Source organism: Geospiza fortis, unplaced genomic scaffold (genome assembly GCF_000277835.1).
Source record: "Geospiza fortis unplaced genomic scaffold, GeoFor_1.0 scaffold66, whole genome shotgun sequence".
Lineage (NCBI taxonomy): Eukaryota > Metazoa > Chordata > Aves > Passeriformes > Thraupidae > Geospiza > Geospiza fortis.
In genome coordinates this window covers 3,908,086-3,922,198 of record NW_005054312.1, presented here as the reverse complement: position 1 = coordinate 3,922,198, position 14,113 = coordinate 3,908,086, and the positions used below count along the sequence as shown (strand labels likewise).

Below are 14,113 nucleotides of genomic sequence, written 5' to 3'. Positions count from 1 at the left end.
ATATTCTTAGACTAAATAGAACTGACCTGAAAATTTCTTTCTACTCCATCCAGAGATAAGAACCTGAAATTTGCACACACCCAGAGAAATTCTGGTAAAAATATGCTAAGGTTTTTTTGTGTGGTTAGTTCTGTAATTCCAAAATGAGTAAGAACTGAATTTACCAAAATTCTAAAGCAGGGCAAGATCTGATGGTGTTTTTATCTGGACTGTGAGCAAGAAAGACTGAGTATATTGTGAGCTTGCCTTCTGGAGGCTGCCTTGTTCCCTAGAGTGCTGTAAGAATGGTTTAAAGTGAAGGCTCTGACAATTTCATGGGGCAATATTTCACAAGTCAGTAAATACCACTGCCAAAATTCTTTTGTGATATTCAACCTAAATAGTCTGTTATTTTGGCTGCTTTACCTGCATCAAATAGTTGAAAAAGATGAAAGAATGAAAATGCAAAAAAAAACCAAAAAAACCCAAAAACAAACAAACAAAAAAAAAAACCCCGAACCCCCCCAAAAAACCTAGTTTTGATAGTTTGGCTAGTTTTGATACAACTTGTTATTTTGGACTATGTACAAAAATAATAGAATTTACAAAACCTCAGCAGAATGAGAGAAAATAAAAGAATCATTGAATATAAGGTGAGACACACATGGAGCAATTTGCTAAGCTTCAGGTTGTCATTTTCTTCTGCACAGCATTGTGAAAAAGAAAGAAGTAAAATAAAGAGATCAGAGAGATTTGCAGCTATGTCACAATTGCTAAGTATCTTAGTGGGTTTCTTTCCCCAATGTCTTTTTCATGCAATAAAATCTTACTCATTTTTCTTCATAACAAAATTTTCCTTTGAGCCTTTCTCCTACCTTCACTAAACCTCAACTGATCTTATATTCTTTTCAAGAGGGTTTTGCCTGTGGCTTTTACTTTCTGCGATATTGTATTGAAATCAAGTTTTTGCCAGGCTGCTGGGGTCTAGAAAGACTGAAGGGAAATATTTATCTTTTCCCCTCCCTTCTCATACCTTACCTTTCATTTAGAAAAGCCAGATCCATCTGACCTGGAAACTGCTGAGAGATATGGGGCTAGTAAACCAAAATCTGAAAATGTTTGTGTGTGTTGGTATGTAATCTTTGCAATCATATTAAGGAACAGTGGAAATAAAAAGAATCCTGATATTCATTATTAGAAGTCTGTTCTAGTTAATATGAGAAAGTTCCAATTCTTTCTCTTGGAATTGTATGAGTCTTGTTTTTTGAGGACTTCAACCATAAAAAACTATGAATAATCCTAGAGTTACGGTACAGGAAATTGGACTGACATCCAATCTGTAGTGCTTGCTTGTGGTGTTGTCCATTGCAGATGAAATGTTCGGGACAGGTGTTTCTACCTGGAGTTTTGCAGGATGAAGTTGCAGTTTGCAAGCTTATGCACTGTCTGCACACCCCTCTGCAGGCACTGTCATCCCCTTCTTGTCACAACCAAGTAGGGCAAATACAAAGCTGTCTGTCTCCTCTCCCTTTCCACAAAGGGAAGACACACAGCAAAAAATCACATAATGATGATTACTGGTGTGCACTCAAGCTATGATGTCATTTAGTGTCTCCTTTCAGTGAATATTTCTCGATGGTGGAGATTAAAGTGTTCCAAATGAGCATTTTATTTGGTTCTAATGAACCAAATGAGGCTGCTTCAGAATGTTAATTTCCTATTCACTGGACTCTTCAAAGAGCTCAGCATGGCTACAGAGTACTGAAGACATACCTCAAGCTGCTGCAAAATTAACTTAGGAATTATAAAAGCAGGAAGTGCATGATTACTATTTTTCTTAATACATAAAAGTAGGAAATGTGTAATTGGCAGTTTAACAAGCTGGCAGCAGCAAATTAAAACTTAATGTGATTATGAAATGACAATTACTGTTAGTAATTAATTGGTATCACCTTTCTGTAGCCCCGTTCAGTACTCTTTGTGAAAAGCTTATATCAATGAGAGAATAATTAGGTAATTAGATGAAAAATTGGGAGAGTGTGAGCTTACAAAATGCTGTAAAATTTCTCTTTCTTTTCTGTGGGATCTATGTAATTTGAGATTGTTAGAAGCAGTACTTGCAACCCATCAATATTCATCCAAAAGGACTAAGGAGCTTTGGAACTGCATGACATTGCAGATATTTCTGTATCTGTAATTAAAATGAACTGCAATTGTACTAAACTGGGAAAGAGAGGTAAGAGAGTATCCCTAAATTGCTGTTCTTAGTAAAGAATAGTGTAGATAGCAGTGTAAACACTTGAAATCACAGAAATGTATTTCTGGTTTGCAAAGCATAGGAAGCTATTGAGACTGACATGATGTCTTGCCTGATTTTTAATTTCTATAAGTAGTCAGAAACAGTTTTTACGTGTCATGTGCAGCACTATGAGCGGAGAATTTCTCTGCTAGAAATAGAGGACCGTGGTGGGACAATGTCTTTGTGAAGACAAGTGTAATATCTTGAATAATCTTTGTTCTTTGGAATCCCAAACCTCACCAGTCTGGACCACATGATTTGGATTTTTATGTCATGGTTTAACCCCTAAGTCCCACGCAGCCACTCAGTCACTCCCTCCAACGGGGTGGGAGAGAGAACCAGAAAAGTAGAAGTGAGGAAACTGGTGGGTTGAACTAAAGACAGTTTAAGAGGTAAAGCAAGAGCTGCACATGTAAACAAAGGAAACTGATGATTTAATTCACTGTTTCGTGTGAGCAGGGAGGTGTTCAGCCATGCCCAGGAGAGCAGGGCTCCATCAGGTACAGTGGTTACTGGGGAAAACAACTCACCTTTCCCTCTTCTTCTCCCAGCTTTATGTGCTGAGCATGTCACCACATGGTCTGTGGTCATGATCCCTTTTGTCAGTTGGGATCAGCAGTCCCAGCTGTTTCCCCTCCCAACTCCTTGTGCACCTCCAGCCTGCTCACTGGTGAGCAGGGTGAGAAGCAGAAAAGCCCTTTACTCTGTATCAGCAACCCTCAGCAGTAACAAAACACATCCCTGTGTTGTCAGCAATGTTTCTAGCACATAGAGACCTATATCAGATACTGTGAAGAAAATTAACTCTACCTCAACCAAATCCAGCACAGAAGGCAACTAGACAAATCTGCACCCATCTTCTGCTTTTTCCCTGTATAGGTCTGGAACAGTGTGATTTGAACTAATTTGCCAGAGACCAGACAGCAGTGTACTTCCCTAAAATGTTTCTTTGTTCTCTCATCTGTCTGACAGAAACCAAACCATGTTCCAGCAGATCAACTTACCTGTGTTCCCTATATGTTACAGATAGGCAAGCAATAGAGTAGCTGTATGGGCTACCTCAGGAACATCTGTGTGCTGTAATTAAAAGGTCAGAGGCCTATTTCCCATTTCTAGACCCTCCCACAAAACTCCAGTGGAATCCTCACCCATCTTGAAGAATCTCCTGAAGGAGGCACTGTTCCTTAGAGTAGCAGCCGGAAGCCCTTATCAGCAGTACAAGGAAAAGGATTAAAACTGCTTCCAGCCACCTCCAGTGCTGCTTTTGTAAAGATGCCAGGGATCTCCAAAGGTAGAGTCATACATTGCAGGCAGAGCAGCTTCTCCCTTTAATTGCTGTATAAACGCATGTGTGGGACTTCAGAGCTGTGTTTCAGTTATGGAGGCTGCAAATGGGCGCAGATGTTCACATGAAGCGGGCAATGCTGCTAGCTCCAAACATTAAAATAACTTAAGGAGACCATCATTCCTTAGTTCTTAAGAACAGAACAAATTTTCAAGATTTTTTTCCCCTGCAACATCATGGGCAGGCAGGTTATCTTTTCTTTTATGTTTCTTCTTTTAACATCAAAATTTGGATTCTAAAATATTGATTTACCTTCAGAATCTAGGGCTCTGAGTAAGGCATAAAAAATTCAACATGTGGAATTGCTATGATCAGTTGACCCCAGCCAGCAACTTAGAGCCACATAGCAGATTGCTCATTCCTAACAGTTTACACAACTAAGACAGAAAAATAGTTATTTATCTGGACAAAGATATTTTTGAAATTATAAATAAAGTAAAAAGTAGAACTACAGAAAAACAGCATTGAAATGTCAAAAGCTACAAATAAAGAAACAAAAATGAAGATTTTTAGTTAAGACCCCACAAAGAACTTATCTATAACCATGGCTATTTACCAGCAGTCTTGTTATTTGTAACAATAGGGGAAGCTGAAATGTGATAGAAAGTTTTCAAAATGGACAATTTCTATGAGCACATGATCCAGGTCTTCCATGCTGCACAGAGCAATACAAACATTGGGGATGGAGAGCAAAGAATGTAGGGCTGATCAATCCCACTTTCTCCTTCATGCATAAAGGGATTGCTAATAATTCTGCTTTCTGGTGCTCAAGTGATTCAACAAAAATAACTCATCCATGTGCTCCATTAGTTTCCAACAAATTACACTAAGAACTTTTCTTTTTTTATTTCTGGATACCAAGAGAAGATTTCTCAGTATTTGCAGCTTTGTCAAAATGAAGTTTTGAATTAGTTTAAAATAGAACTTTTCATTCTGTTGAAAGATAGATATTTCTCGTATGAGAACTGATTAGAAATTTACAATCTTTGTTTGGGTCATATAGGTACTGGGCTACAGTTTGGGCCATTTCTGAGAGAAACTGATTAAACCCACTTCAAAATATGGTTATGAAATTTTTTGACATTTTCTTGGAGATATTCTTTGCAGGATGTCTCAGTGAAACAGTATTCGCCTCCTGAATTCACTTTCAACCTGAATTATCCTATAATTATAGATTATTCATCTTATTACTTCATTTTATATATGCATCTTTTTCTCTGAATAAAGACAAGTGAAAGCCTGCTTAAAACTCCACTGCTGTGGTCAAAATTTTTATATAGGTGCTGCTGGAAAAGGAGGAAAAGAATATTTGCGAAAAAAGAAAAAAACACAGAGACAAACATGAACATAAGCTGAACAGGACTTTCATATGTTTATGACTATGTGTAGTCAAACAGCGGCTCTGAGCTAATTGTCAGCTGAGATGATGATTTGGGAAAAGAGGCAGTGATAAGGGCCAATTAATGATGATTTGTTCAGCAAAGGGCTCTCTCAGGGAGGCACTGATCAGGAGGTGAAGTTCACAGCCTTGAAACAAAGGTTCAGAAAGGCATGTCTGACCTCAGTTTTATTCCCAGTAAGTTCTTGTCAAGCACTACCATTCCACTTTGCTTGGGAAACTTCCTCCTATGTGTGATTCCTTCCCCATCCACTATGCCTTTATGCCATCTACCCCTGACAGACAGCCTAGGTACAGCTGCCACCAGAACTCAGCTGATGAATTATGTAATGTTTGTACAGAGTTGTCTAAAGCACTTACAAAGTTGGTATAAAATGTTGAGTAAATAACTTCTGAGATTTGTAGCACATCTTGCTTCTTTCTGAGTTTCATTTGGAAAGCAGAAAGAAACTGTCTTCAACAAAAGTTGACATGTGAAATGTTCTGATTTTTGCAGAACGAGTGGTGACAGCCAGAACATAACACATCTCTTGGAGTTCAAAGTATCTGCGCTACAATTAATTACTTACTGTGCTGTTCATTTTGCATGAACCTCGTCTCAGTAATTGAGCACATCACTGGGAGAGACAAAGTATTACTTGCTGTTGCTGACTGTATTTGGTTGTGTCTAGTCTGCAAAACTGAGTCTGTTGCTCTTTTACTTGGGTTTGGTTTATTTTGCATGGAGCTTTTTCTTCCATATCTGCTTTTCTCAGCAAGGGAGCACCATGTTTTCTCTGTGTTCTTCAATAATTCAATTCAAAGATCTTGCTCCTGTTCAGCAGTTACATTGCCTTTCTGAATAATTCTCTTACCAGGGTTCAGAGAGAGATTTCTAATGGTTGCCAATCTGGGACTTAATTGGTTCTTTAGTTTTAGAATAATTTAGTTTTTAGGATATTTACACTTGCACAGTACTTATCATCCTAGAGGAGCCTTTGTCGTGATAGTAGAGGTGGGACAGTGACTTGACTCAAGGAAACACATAATCAAAGATATGTTGCTTGCAAAAAAAACCCAAAGAAACCCAGATCATAAAGACAAATCATAATGCTTAACCTTCTTGTTTTCTCTTTTGACTGCATGAACCCTGAGTTACCATTTGTACTATCACAGCTCTGAGAGGAATAGCAGAGAGGTCTCTTGCCCAGCAAGGTAACTGGCAAGCCCTCTCCTGCATTGGGAAGTCAATCAAAATCTCCCAATACCTGCACAAGTACTTTAACTACATTGATGCTATATAGAAGGCAGGCATGACCTCTTTTGCTTGTATTTTAAAAAAGAAATTACTGCTGTGTTTTGTGAAAGGAAGAGTTCCCACATGTTGATGTGCTCTGGATCTGCTGCCACAGTAAGATACTAAAGGATGGAGGAATAAAAAATGTTCGACCACCTGCTCTTGCTGGGGCACTCCAGGGCACATGCAGACACACAGGTTTTTAAGTACTTGGGAAACTTTAAGGTTAAACAAGGAGATAGCTGGTTGGTTTAATGCCTCTAAGCTTGAAATGCAGCTATCTGTGTGTATTCTGGATTGTGGCTTTAGATTTAGAGCCTCGATTCTGTGTCAAGTCTTGCCCCAGGCAGCAAAGTCCTTAGCTGGAGCTGTCCCTAGAAGCCCAGCTGGTACACATCAGGAGAGATCAGCTATACGCACAGCACCACAGCACATGATCCCACTGCCTGCAGGCAGAAATAATTTTGCTTACTGTTGAAATGAGCTGCTCTAGCACAAGCAGATGAAGAAGATGCCAAAGACAAAGTAGTGTTTATGGTGACATTTACCTAGAAATTAGATAGGGATTCTTTCCTAAGTGCACTCAAATGTGCACCTACACCCCAGAAAGCCAGCCATATCCTGGGCTGCATCAAAAGCAGCATGGCTTTTCATGCAGCCTGGTTGAGGGAGATGGTTCTGCCCCCCTACACTCTGCTCTTATGAGACCCCACCTGCAGTGCTGTGTCCTGCCCTGCAGCCCCCAACATAAGAGAGACATGGACACCTAGGAGCCGATGCAGAAGAGGACCACAAAGATGATCAGAGAGGTGGAACATCTCTCCTTTAAAGTCAGGCTGAGAGAGTTGGGATTGTTCAGTCCAAAAAAGAGAAGGCTCTGGACAGACCTTTATTGCATCCCTCCAGGACTTAAAGAGGGATTTTAAGATATACTTTTTAGCAGGGCCTGTTTTAATAGGACAAGACATTGGTTTTTAAAGAAAAAAGAGGGCAGATTTAGACTAGACATAAGGAGGAAATTCTTTACAGTGGGGGTGGTGAGGCACTGGAACAGGTTGCCCAGAGAAGTTGTGGATATTGCATTCCTGGTATTGTTCAAGGTCAGGCTGGATGAAGCTCTGAGCAAGCTCGTCTAGTGGAAGGTGACCCTGCCTGTAGCAGGGGGTTAGAACTGGATCACCTTTCAGGCCCCTTCAAACCCAAATGTTCTGGGTTTATGACTCTAAACCAGTTAACACCTGAAATAAAATAGTGTGGTTTTATGATTTTTGTAATTTATCTCATTAAAGTTTCTAAAAAGTGTTCTAGACTCCAATGCTAACAAACAATTTTTACCCATAGTAACGCTCTTGTCCATTCTTCTTACTGTGGCTTTTTTTATTTACCTTTCTATTCCTGTACCTGGAATGAGTTTAGCACAGAAATCATGACCTTGTGGTAGCAGCACCTATAACAAAGTGTCAGAATGGATCAAAAGGAATGGAGCAGTATACTAAGGAAAGGTTCTTTGTGCCTCTTACACTTCCTGTTCCTCCTGAAGGAATCTAATCTAAGTCAGGGACATGCATCTCTTCAGGTACATAATGGGAGTTCAATTCTCCTGGGCTGACCACCAAGCACTTCCACCCTCATAAATGTTTATTGAGAAATTAAAGTCATACGAATGCTGGTTTATTTCTCTTTCTGGAATAACATCAAGTGACTTCAATTCTTACAGAGTCAATCCAAACTTGTTAGTCCTTTAAGAAGCCCTTCTTGGATGACAGCCCAGGATAGCACTATTTTCCAGGGCCAAGAAATAAAGCTTAAATTATTTAAAGTGTGAAAGATAGGAAAAAAATGTTCACATTCCACTCTATAAATACAAAAAAAATATTATAAGGCTTTCAGCCAAATGCCATGGTACACTAGAAATTCTTATGCCACATATGCATAATAATTCTTGTTAATGCTAAATGGAACTGTTGTTACTGATCATATTTAGTTTGGAAGAGATCAGCAGTGAGTAACTGTGCTCTGTAAAGTGCTCGGTCTTATTCTGGAATTCAAATGATAGTTAAAGAGTATCAGCTGGTGGTTTTTTATGTGCGATTTTTTTTTTCTGCTGGAAAAAGGAGTTAGTTTAAAAAGTCAATTTTCTTTTATCAAGTATTTATCTTAGAACTCTTTCAGTTTATATACACCATTAAATGTTCTCTAACTCAGGGTAATCTAATAGCCTGCTACTAGAATATAGAGGCTACGTTAATTACATGGAAGATGAAGACCACAGCTTCAAATCTTCTGTAGTAATTGATGTGACTTATGTTCCATGTAGGTGTCATACCCACCACATTTTCTGAAATCTTTATTCTTCTGGCAGCTTTCAGTAAAAGGTTTTTATGAACTCATTCTGTTGGTGGTGATTCCTCCCATCAAGAGGAAGTTCTTCTGAACTTTCTGAACCCTCTAGTTTTGCAGTGCCAGTTCCTGACCTTGGATTGGAATAAATAGGTATTGTGTGCCCAGTGAAACAGAATGGGGAAGGCATTCCATCTGAGGTATTTGGGTGAAACTGGAATAGCAGAAGTGTAATGACTCTGCTTAAATGAAGTACAATGGTATGAGTTTTAGGACAGAATTTACTGCTGTTAACTACAGCATGTTAAATGACCAAGGAGAAGACGCTGATCTTTCATACTTTCTACATGCTCTGTGACAATTTGTGTAGCCTGGGTCTCCATATCCTAAACTCCCTGTGCCCTAAGCTGCAGTAAACACAGCAATGGTCTCACCAGGCTGAAACCTATCCTCAAATCCTCCATCCTTGCTCCCATTTGAGGACTTCCTGTGAATCTGATTTGTGCCATCTCTACACCATGGCATTCCTTGCACTCATGTGGCTCTTCTCTCACTGTTGGCAAATTCTGAACCTGAGTGTCTTGACAGCATAACTTCAGCGGAACTGTCCCTTTGCCTGCAGCTTCCCCATCACCAGCAAGTGTTCCTTCTCTCCTAAGAAGATGAGGCTAGTCTTGCTATGGTGGTGGTGATGCAGCCATATTATGCATTTACCCCTTGTCTTGTCATCCCTGAAAATGAGCAGAAACAGGAATGGGAAAAAAACCCACACCTATCCTGTCACAGGATTGCTGCTACCATGTCCATGGCTATACTGCCTTTTTTAATCTCACTGGCCTTTTCTTCTTTTATCCCCAGTGGCTCCTCCTCAAGGCTGCGCTAGACATAGTGGTCTAGTGACCAATAGAAAGGAGACAGCTTCTTTAAGTATTGAGAAGGGAAGGAAAGAGATAACAATGGGTGACTTTTTTCTCTGCTTTCTTCCATTTTGACAGCCTCAGGTTTGAGGAATATTGCTCAGTTTACTGAAAGATGGCTACTAGGCAACTGAGAAGGAGGAGACCTTATTTTTCCTATGTTGGGTATTTCCAGCAGAGGTAGGAAAGAACTAATACCACTTTGTAAGCCTCTGCTCACTAGAGTACAGCCATGGTCCCCCATGTTGAAAAGAGGTGCTCCAAACTGGAAGAAGTGTGAGGAAGGAATTGTGGTATGGTCAGGAGGTGACCATGCTGTACAGGGGGATGGGAGGAGGATGTGTGCTCTGTGCAGCACTGCACAGAGAGCTGAGTAGCTGTGCTATAGTTCTAAATTTAAAAGCAATAGAATGGTGTCAGCATCTTCTTGCAGCCAACTTAGCTGTGCTGAGTGGCAGCACTAATTAGCACAGGAGCACTGCTGTGCTAATGCAAATATGCAGGACTAAGCAAGTATGGGTGAGCTGAGCCAGGTGAAGGCACTGCTCTGCTTCAGGCTACCCCTGATGCATGGCTTAGATCCTGAAAGCGCTTGGCTGGCACAGCCTGCCTGTAGGGAGACACTGTAGGGAGAATCATTTACTGTTCATAAATACATAGGTGGGAAGGCATTAGAGAAGGAGAGAGATTAAGTGAGCTGCAGAGCAGGCTTGGCATAATAACAAAGTGGGAAGGATTTTTTTATTATTTAATTTTGTATTTTCAAAGGTGATTAGAGAGCTCCAGATGATGGTATTGGTGATTCTTTCAGAATTAGTATAAATATAAGAACGTCAGGGGGGGTAAAAAATTAAGAAATATTAAAATGAAAGGACAGAACACTTCAGCAGTATCAGTGGTTCTGTTCACCTCAAAGATGCTTAGTAAAGTCTGAAACAGCTGCGTCAGGTGCCCTGATAGAAGTCTGAATCTTGCTGTAGCAAAGGTTTTGTTTCTGCTCTCCCCTCCTCCCCACGTTTAAGTAGGTTTTAGTTCATCTAGTTCGACAGATAGCTTTCCTGAACAGAACTGACAGCAGCTTTTGACATTATTGTGGTTTCTGCAGTAAGCTTCCAGTGTGAAACAGTCCTAAAATATGAATGCAGTGGTTCTCTATTTGTCTCTTTTGGAAGTAATGCTAATTAAAATTTTGACTTGAACATTTAATGGCTAATTGTTGAAGAGATGAATGGGAAAAAATATTGTGTTTGAAACCCAGACAGGAAATTGCTCCAGGGAAGAAAACTAAAGGGGTAAAGCAACAGTGGCCAGGGAGAAGGGAAGAGGGGAAGGGGATAATATAGCACTGCTAATGGTCCAAAAGGCCATCTCATTTTCATCCTGAATACTGTAGTGAGAAACTTAAGACATTAGAAATAAAATGAACTTTCACAGTTAAACATTAGAATGAAATCACACAGTTCTGCAAAAATGAGAGTAATTTACCTTTGTGCAGCCTGTTGAAGTCTCTTGACCTAGTTTTGTACCAAAACCAGCAGAAAATAATTGAAATATTTGAAAATTGGAATTTTGTGTTGGCTGAGTTTGACATCAATAGTGGGAATTCTCTGCTCTGTTTGGAAAGCTGAATTTTTGGCTCCTTTCCAGTAGTTTTCCAGGGGAAATTGCAAAGGTTCTAGCATTCCGCTTGATCTGAAGTCTTTAATTAGAGTCAGACACAAGGCTGAAAGGTGCCTTCAACCACCCAAGGTCATAAATGCCCAGACTCACTCTGTGCACTGTGAGTCCTGGAGCAGATCTCGTTTGTCCATACTGACAGCCAAAAATTAAGGAGTTCACTTGGTTTTTAAAATCCATACCAAAAAGCTGGTATGCATTGTAGTATTTAATGTGCGGCCATAAATTAACTTGGAGAAGGGAAAGTGATAATCCACTTGAGATAAAATTTTCTATGCACTGCTACAACCTCATTTTGATGCAGATTTGATTTAGTTTTCAAATCTTCATACAATGATGATCTATTTCAGATACTGTGTAAACCAAGATTTGATTATTATCTGCACATGAGTTCAGACAGGGCAGAGGGCAGAAAAGAGGAATTATCTTATAAAAAAATAAATTTTTTACCTTCACAGTTATTGAATCTCTGTTTGAAAAAGAAAAGAGCATAATCAATCAATTAGCTTTTCATAAAAGAAAGATAACCGTGAAGAGCAAAATCATGCACTTGATCTCTCTGCCAAAAGTAACAGTTGGAAGATGTGCTTTCTTCAGAAAAGGGAAAGTGGCATTTCAGAAATAGTGCTACTTCCACCTTTTCTCCTCTTTTCCCCTTTGTCAAGAAAATAGAAAAAACAAGACCAGATCTAAAGAAATATACAAATATGGAGCTGATAGAAGCCTGCTTTAAAGCGAAACAGAAGCAAAGAAGAAACTCTAGCGTGCTATTATTCAAGTGTTATTGCTATACTTCTTTCCCATAGGCAAATTTGGGTTGGTTTGGGTTTTTTGTTTGGGGTTTGGTTTTGGTTTGGTTTGCAATTGTTTGTTAGTTTGTTTTGTTTTGTTTTTTTCTCAGTGGTTAAGTCTTCACCAAAACTTTGGTAAGAATATAGATGAAAATCAAACTGGAAGTGGTGCTGTGATATGTGGCTCTCTCTGAAGGCTTATAATTTGAATTAATAGGATCTTGGTCAATAAGCAGATAAGAGTGACTTGAAAGCAACACATTACATCTATGAGAAAAAAGGATGGCAGGAAAACAGTTGTTTATCTGCAGCTGGTCATGAACTATTTGTGATCTTGTTAAAACTCTGTCTTTGGTGAGTCTGGCAGCCTTTTCTGTAGGTGGGAAAATAATTAATTTCATTTAAAGTTGATAGCTATGAAATTAACATGCAGAACCTAGAAAATATTGAAGAGGAGATCTAGATTACATAGGAGATTACATGATCTGTGTTTTCCTCCATGTAGTCTGGGTATGCATGTTCTATTTTTCAAAGTGTGGAGTTGAAACAAACTGAGACTTGTTCATTACTACTATCAGGATAAGTAAAAGACTGTCCCCAGGTTATGTTTTCTGGATAACAAGGGTGGGAACAAAGCTAACACTTCCTTGTCAGACTGTGTTCATGGATTATTATAATCTAAAAAAACCCACAGTAGTTCACTACCTCAAGTATCCAAATTAACGTGTTCTGACCACTGAATGAAATTCTGCTTCCCCAACAAATCAGATCTTAAACAATTACACCCTCAATACTTCACATGGATGCTTTCCTGCAGTTTGATTGAATAGCCCCCTCCCATTCCAGTAGGAAAATCCTTAAAAACTGATGGTAAAATGTTCCAATAAAAGGCATTTGAAATAATTTCAACTTTCTTCCCTTGTTTTTAATATATGATAATTTCCTTCTTGCTTGGAAAGACTCAATTTCAAATTCATTCCATATTGGTTAGTTAGAGACATTATATGATATATTTTGTTCTCTATCCCTAAGAACAGAACAAATAGGAGGGAATTAGGACTTTTATTTCACTGACTTTCTTCAGAGAGCCCAGCCTTTTGACATAATTTAGTTGTTTTGCACTATAAGCTCATTCAATCCTTTAATTCCTCCATATAGGAACAGGCTGTGGAGTTCTTACATTGTCTGAGTGCCATTTAGAGTTGAAGAGAATTAAAACTCAACTAGTTCCTTGAAAAAGACCCTTCTGATCCCAGTGTTGCTAAAGATGTGAAACAATGACATGGCACGTATACTAGATCATCACAGAGCTGATCCATAAATCCCTGGGCCATTGTCTTGCAAAGAAATTTGGAACAACACCAGTGCTCTAAAGCATGGAACCAACTCATGTAATCAATTTTTTTTCTGTTCAGGGGCATCCTGTATCTTTATGTACAAATGCAGTATGAGATGAGGAAGTGCTTCTCAAGGCAGAAAATTATTTTTAGATTTTTGTACCAGAAATGGTATTTTAGGTAACCTGCATCTCTAGATTATTTTAGCTAATATGACAACGGAAACAAAAGTGAAATTGTGGAATGAGGATTGAATTAAATGTGCGTGGATGCACTTTGAGTATTATTACAGTGTGGGAGTCTGTCCGAAATCCTGCATTTTCTGCCTCACGATTGCCAAAAAGACCACCGAAAAACCTGCTGAGCCAGTGCAGGGTGGGGAAGTTGCGTGCCTCGTAGCTACCTAGGTAGCTACCTGTTGACTTCATGGGGCATTCTGCCTCCTGATTCCAAACAATGGATCTGGACTCCCCGCCTCTCGGCCTGGCTGGCTTTGGACTGTGCATATGGCCTCTTTCCAACAAGGAGACCCCCCCTGGCCTGCCTTCAACCATCGTGACAAATAAACGGAGATGCGGGCTTCTTCATCGACGGATCAAGACAAGAAGACCCTGTATCACCAGACCCCCTTGTACCTTCTTGTAAAGACTGGGACTGAATTACCAAAACTTGCCCCCCCACCCCCGCTCGGTGGTGGGGAGGGAGAGCTGTGCTGTTGGGAGGGGGGAAAATTGCCCAGAACCGAAGCGCGGG

The 14,113-nt window shown here is 39.6% G+C and overlaps 1 long non-coding RNA gene across 1 annotated transcript in view; it reads left to right on the top strand.

The window, feature by feature from the left end:
• Positions 1-14,113, top strand: part of LOC115947745 — a 205,436-nt gene that overhangs the window by 21,637 nt on the left and 169,686 nt on the right. The gene's annotated exons all lie outside the window — the stretch shown is intronic.